General features: G+C 32.3%; 1 pseudogene across 1 annotated transcript; it reads left to right on the top strand.

Moving 5' to 3' along the window:
* The first annotated feature begins 6,665 nt into the window (after positions 1-6,665).
* LOC309820966 (GTP-binding nuclear protein Ran-like) lies at positions 6,666-7,358 on the top strand (annotated as a pseudogene). Its single transcript has one exon. The product of its transcript is annotated as a GTP-binding nuclear protein Ran-like (transcript).
* The last annotated feature ends 377 nt before the right edge of the window (positions 7,359-7,735 follow it).

Below are 7,735 nucleotides of genomic sequence, written 5' to 3'. Positions count from 1 at the left end.
TTGTCTTTTGCTGTGCAGAGGCTTTTAAGTTTGATGTAGTCCCTCTTATTTACTTTTGCTTCTGTTGTTTGTGCTTTTGGTGTTATATTCAAAAAATTATTGCCCAGATCAAAGTCAAGGAGCTTCTTCTCTATGTTTTTTAGGAGTATAGTACCAGGTCTGTCTTATGTTTAACTCTCTCATCCATGTTGAGTTAATTTTTGTGAGTGGTGTAAAATAGGGGTCAAATATTATTATTATTATTTCCATCTGATTATCCAGGCTTCATCGCATCCTTTGCTAAAGAATCTATCTTTTACCCATTGAGTGTTCTTGGCTCTCATCAAACATTAGTTGATTATATATGCAGCAGTTTATTTCTGGACTTTAAATTTTTTTCCACTGATCTATATTATTGCTATTATGTCAGTACCATACTATTTTGATTACTATAGCTTTACAATATGGTTTGAAACCAGGATGTGTGATGTCTCCTGTTTTGTTCTTTTTTCTAATGATTGCTTTGTCTATTCAGAGTATTTTGTAGTTCTATACATATTTTAGAATTTATTTATATTTCCATGAAGAATTCCTTTGGAATTTTGAAAGGGATTGCATTGAATCTATAGGTGACCTTTATTAGCATGGATATTTTAACAATATTAGTTCTGGTCCACAGAGATATCTTTCCATTTGTTTGAATCTACTTCAATTTCTTTCATCAAAATCTTGTAGTTTTCATTGTACAGATCTTTCACATCCTTGGATAAATTTATCTCTAAGTATTTTATTGTTTTTGATGCTATCATGAATGGATAGTTTTCTTCATCTCTTTTTCAGATGTTTTGTTGTTATTGTGTAGAAATGCAACTGTATATTTTTTCCCTGCATCTTTACTGAATTCATTGATTAGTTTCAACATTTTTTGGTTCAGTCTTTAGAACTTCCTATATATAAGATCATCAGTGAATAACAACAATTTTACTTCTTCTTTTTTCAGTTTGGATACCTTTTATTTCTTTTCCTTGCCTAATTGCTCTAGTTAGGACTTCCATTACTATGAATGAATGGTGACACTAGACACCCTTGTCTTCTTCCTGATCTTAGAGGAAAAGCTTTCAGTCTTTCATTGTAGGATATGATGACAGTTGTGGGTTTGTTGCATATGGCCTTTATTATGTTGAAGTTTGTTCCTTATATACCAAATTTGTTGGGGATTTTTATTATGAGAAAATGGTCTATTGTGTCAAATGCCTCTTCTGCATCTATTGAGAAGATCATATGATTTTCTTTCATTCTATTAATACGGTATGTCACATTTTCTTTCATTCTATTAATATGGTATGTCACATTTATTGCTTTGTGTATATTGAACCAACTTTTCATCCCAGGAATAAACCTCACTTGGTCATGGTATATGATCCTTTTAATGTACTGATGAATTAGGTTTGCTAATATTTTGTTGAGAATTTTTGCATCTATATTCATCAGGGATATGACAGGCTATGAAGCAAATCTTATCAAATGCAGGAAAAGTGAAATAATACCAAGTATCATTTCCAGCCACAATAGTAAGAAACTAAAAATCAAGAAGAGGAAACCTGGAAAATTTTAAATCATGTTTAAATTAAACAACATACTCCTTAAGAAGAAGAAACCTTAAAAGAAATAAAAAATACCTCAAAACAAATGAAAATGGAAATACAGCATACCCAAACCTATGGGATGCTGCCAAAGCAGTTCTGAGAGGGAAGTTTGTAGTGATAAATACATTTATTAAGAAATTAGAAAAGTGTCAAATAAACAACATAACTTTATACCTCCTCAAGGAACTAGAAAAAGAACAAACTAAGCCCAATGGTGGTAAAAGAAGGAAATAACAAAGATCAGAGCAGAAATAAGTGAAATTTGGACCAAAAAAAATCACTGAAACTAAGAGCTTGTTTCTTGTAAAGATAAAACTGACAAAACTTTAAGTAGAATAACTAAGAAAAAAAAAGAGAAAACTGTAATAAATAAAATGAGAAATGAAAGAGAAAACATTACAACTGATAGGACAGAAATGCACAGGATCATAAGAGACTACTATGAAAAATTCTACACCAAAAAAATTTGGAAAAGTTAGAAGGAATAGATGAATTTTTAGAAATATACAATCACCCAAGACTGAATCAGGAAGAGACAGAAAATCTGAACAGACCAGTAACAAATAAGGAGATTGAATCACTAATCAAAAACTTCCCAACACAGAAAAGCCCAGGATCAGATGGCTTCACTGGTGAATTCTACCAAACATTTAAAGAAGAATTAATGCCAGTCCATCTCAAGCTGTTCAAAAAATTAACAAGGAGGAAACACATCCAGACTCATTTTATGAGGCCAGCATTATCTCAACATCAAAGCCAGATAAGGACACTACTGGAAAAGAAAACTGTAGACCAATATATGTGATTGCTCCATATTTTAACCTCATTAATACCATATAAAAAAATCACATTTCTTCCATTTCTTGTCAACTTAGCATAGATAGATATGTAATTTTTAATGAATTATTAAGAATATAAATGTTTATTTTACATTGATTATCAGTGTAATTTATTATTTTATATATTTATTCACCTTTTTCAATCCCTTTTTCTGTGGCTTGTCAGTTTTACTTTTTAGAACTTGGTATATTTGTATTTTTTATCTGCTCAGTTTTTCTATATTATCTGAATACTAATGATTTTTTTTAACTTTTATCAAGATTTAATTGATATCTAAAGAAATGCCCATATTTAACGTGTACAATTTAATGAGTTGGGCATTTGCAAACACCCATGATGCCACAGCACAATCAAGTTAATAAACATATTCATCACCTCCAAAAGTTTTCTGTGTCCTTCTTTTTTCTTTTTCTGTTTAGTAGGAATACTTAACATGAGACCTGCCCTTTTAACAACTACTGAAGTACACAATGCTATATTGTTAACTATAGACATTATGTTATACAGCAAACACATAGAATTTATTCATCTACCATAACTGAAACTATATATCCATTGAATAACAACTCATTTCCCTTACCACCCAAGCCCTGGTTACCACTACTATATTTTATCCTTTTACGAGTTTGATTAGCAAGTGGAATCATGCAGTACTTGTCCATGATAATATCTCATTGTGGTTTTGATTTGAATATCCTTAATGATTAGTGATGTTGAACATCTTTTTATATTTTCATATACCTGTTGGCCATTTGCATGTCTTTGGAGATATGTCTCTTCCAAAGTCCTTTGCTCAATTGTTTGTTATGTTATAGTAAAGTTAATTAAGCTTTAAATAAAAATGCAGATTTACTAGGCTATGTTAAAACATTTCTTAGGTTCAAATTTAAAATTTACTGTCTAAACTAATACATTTGTTGGATTAAAATGCATATCGTTTCCTGATTGATGTCTTTAAGACTAAACAGATATTTTGCTTGGTGAATGTACTAAATAACAAAATCAATTTTCTCAGTGAATGTCTGAAAAAAATATACACAGCTAAGAATTAATATTTAAATAAAGCATTCATCTACCACCCCCCACAATTATTTATAGAGCAAAAGCTGTTTAATCTTCAATTTGCAAATAAGATATTCATTTTAAAAAGAATGCATACCCCTTTTAAGTAAATTGCTCTTTAAAAAAAAAATCATCTAGGCTCACTCTAACATGGTGCAATTAACACTTCCTGTCCTGAATCTCAATCACTTGCTAACACTATTTGCAATCCCTGGATCAGTACTTCCTGAACCAGTTGTATTGCCTCTGTGTACATGTTCACAGTGTAATACCATTAATAACATTCTGATCACTTTCACTTCTTTCCATCTCAGACATGCGGGAATTCATAGTATGAACATATTCTATGCTATTTTACATGGGAATCAGAGAGTAAAAAACATCCATCCAAGAAATCAGCAGAAATCTTCTATAATTGTAACTGTCACGCTTTAAAGCTGCACAAATTTATTTCAGGATGGAAAAACACTAAATACACTTTGTATGACAAATATCAGGAATTTTGAAGAGGAGATGGCATTAAATATTATAGACATTTCAACAAATAAAATTTATTTGATTATTCTCTTTAAAAAAGCCAACAATTTATAAAGGATAACTGACAAATTTATTGTAAAATATTTCATTTACTTTTTAAATTGTGAATATTTCATATATCAAATGTTAAACATAAAACTTAAATAATTTTTTCTTTTAAAATATTCATAGAAATAATATCTGCTCTTAGTATATCTATCAGTATAGTTCCTAATCCCAAATTCAGTTAAGTATACCACCATAAGGAATCTACCTATGTATCTATCCTTGTGTATCTATCCTTATATCTATATATCTGTATGATTTAGACATTTTGAAGTGATACAATTATTAAATATCAATATTCAAATAAAAGCAATTTTCTAATGTGAATGTGTTTTTTCCTTAAAAAACTAAAAATAGACCTACCATATGACCCAGCAATCCCACTACTAGGCATACACCCTGAGAAAACCATAATTCGAAAAGAGTCATGTACCACAATGTTCATTGCAGCTCTATTTACAATAGCCAGGACATGGAAGCAACCTAAGTGTCCATCGACAAATGAATGGATAAAGAAGATGTGGCACATATATACAATGGAATATTCCTCAGCCATAAAAAGAAACGAAATTGAATTATTTGCAGTGAGGTGGATGGACCTAGAGTCTGTTGTACAGAGTGAAGTAAATCAGAAAGAGAAAGACAAATAGCATCTGCTAACACATATATATGAAATCTAAAAAAAAAAAAAAAAAAGGTTCTGAAGAACCTACAGGCAGGACAGGAATAAAAACACATATGTAGCGAATGGATTTGAGGACACGGGGAGTTGGAAGGGTAAGCTGGGACGAAGTGAGAGAGTGGCATGGACATATATACACTACCAAATGTAAAATAGATAGCTAGTGGGAAGCATCCACATAGCACAGGGAGATCAGCTCGGTGCTTTGTGACCACCTTGAGGGGTGGGATAGGGAGGGTGGGAGGGAGATGCAAGAGAGAGGGCATATGGGGATATATGTATACCTATAGCTGATTCACTTTGTTATATAGCAGAAACTAACACGCCATTGTAAAGCAATTATACTCCAATAAAGATGTTAAAAAATAATAATAAATAAATAAATAATATGAGTTAAAGAAAAAGATTAAAAAATGTGTTCTATCATTTCAGACTGAACAATAACCATTCTTGCTATGCCCATTCATTTTAATATAATAATAATGAATAGTGTAAAGCATAAAGAAACCTATTAGGCATCACATGCTTATAATGTGTATGAACTATTTCCAAAAAGCCTTTAAGAATGTTCATTTTGTTAAAATTATCCTCATTTTGTAGATAAAATAACATTTGGCGATATCTTGTATGCCTTGGTCCTATTTCAATTTATTATAAACTAGATCAGGACTGATTTGGACCGTAACAAATAGTGATTGTTTCAGGCAGCAATAAATAGTGATTGAGATATTATCAATATCTCTGTATCAATGGTCCTATAGAATACAGTATACCTAGAGTATTACAGAAAGATAAGATTACTTAATTGTATCCATTTATTTTACATTTTTATTTGAATGATTTTTTCTGTATTAGAGGAAATTGAACAATAAAAATGCATCCTTGTGATTAATCTATAATTTGCAAGAAGGGTTTGGACACTTCATAAGTACAGTGCCATTCAAAGAGAATTATATTTGAGAAATTAAATTCAAAGTTTAACAAAGATTGGTATCTGCCACTCATTACAGGGTTAAATATTTTTTCTTTGCAAAAAAAGAGCTCCTTGGAATCCTTCATTCGATTTAAATTATTTAATCAAATAAGACAATGTACAGTGTTAGTCAAATGAGAAAATTCTAGGAAGGTTTTCCCAGTGAGGATGTACCCATGGTCATATTGATAGAGTTAATGAGATTTGGATACTTGGGTATAAAAACCTCTTATTAAAGGGGAAAAATGTGTTACATCTCTGAAAGATTTTGGTATACATTTGACAAAACCAGGGGCTATAATAGATAAAAAGCTTAATTCTCCATTTTGCATTATTGTTTGTTCTGAGTAGTTTGTAGTTTGTAAAATATGTGCATATGTGCATGCACGCGCACATGTGCATGCACGTGTGCTCACACCACACACACACACACACACACACACACCCCTACCCAGGGAACACTTTCCTATTTAGAGTGATATTACTGAGATCCAATTTGTAATAACAAGCATTATGTAAGTCACGTAGAAAATTAAGTAAATTACTCAAGGTCATAGATATCTAGGTTTAGAACCTAGGTTTCTTTTCTTTGTTTATATACTATTTGTTGTTTGTGTTAGATAAATGCTGTTTACTTGGAGTTCACATTTTCATTTAGATATTTTTCTCCTTTTTGGATATTAAAATATCCACTACATTCGAATATATAAAATTAATATAACAATGAAAATATAACCTGACAAATAAATATTTGTCTCTTTTTAATGTATGATACCAGTGCCTGTCTATGACTGAAAAGATGAAATAATGTAACATATAGCCACAGATATGAAAGGTAATAAAATCATGTAAAATAATATGATGTGCAACTTTGGACAAATGCATTCTAAAAACTAAGCAAATGGAGCCCTCAGTCAGACGAGCGCAGAGACGCTTCTGGAAGTAGCATCACCATGGCTGCCCAAGTAGAACCCCAATTTCAGTTCAAATTGGTATTGATTGGGGATGGTGGTACTGGTAAAACTACATTTGTGAGATGTCATCTGACTGGTGAATTTTAGAAGTATGTAGCTACCTTGGGTGTTGAGGTCCATCCCCTTGTGTTCCATACCAACAGATGACCTGTTAAGTTCAATGTATGGGATACAACTGGTCAGGAGAAATTTGGTGGATTGAGAGATGGCTATTATATCCAAGCTCAGTGTGCCATTATAATGTTTGATGTAACATCGAGAGTTACTTACAAGAATGTGCATAACTGGCATAGAGACCTGGCATAGAGATCACATCCCCATCGTGTTGTGTGGCAACAAAGTGGACATTAAGGACAGAAAGGTTAAGGCAAAGTCAATTGTCTTCCACCGAAAGAAGAATCATCAGTACTATGACATTTCTGCCAAAAGTAACTACAACTTTGAAAAGCTTCCTCTGGCTTGCTAGAAAACTGATCGGAGACCCTAACTTAGAGTTTGTCGCCATGCCTGCTTTTGCCCCGCCAGAGGTGGTCATGGACCCAGCGTTGGCAGTGCAGTACAAGCACGATCTAGAGGTTGCTCAGACAACTGCCCTCCTGGATGAAGATGATGACCCGTGAGGAAGTGAAGCTGGAGCCCAGCGTCAGAAGTCTAGTTTTATAGGCAACTGACCTGTGATGTCAGTGGTACAACATGTTTGCCTCTTTATTATATAGCTAAGCAGAGCATGTGATTAATCTTTGGGATGCTGAAAGAGATGAATGGGCTTCGGAGTGAATGTGGCAGTTAAAAAAAAAAAAAAAACCTTCATTTTTTTTGTACCTGCATATTTATGTATTTTGGGACACAGTTATTTCCTCCTTGAGTTTCACGTATAAGACTGCTATAGTCACATCACAATATTCAGTGGTGGAATCTTGTTTGTTACTGTCATTCCCATTTCTTTCCATTTAGAATCAGAATAAAGTTGTATTTCAAATATCTAAAAAAAAAAAAT

The sequence above is a fragment of the Grampus griseus genome (assembly GCF_964374135.1).
Source record: "Grampus griseus genome assembly, chromosome: 3".
Taxonomy (NCBI): domain Eukaryota; kingdom Metazoa; phylum Chordata; class Mammalia; order Artiodactyla; family Delphinidae; genus Grampus; species Grampus griseus.
This window is presented reverse-complemented; position numbering and strand designations above follow the sequence as displayed.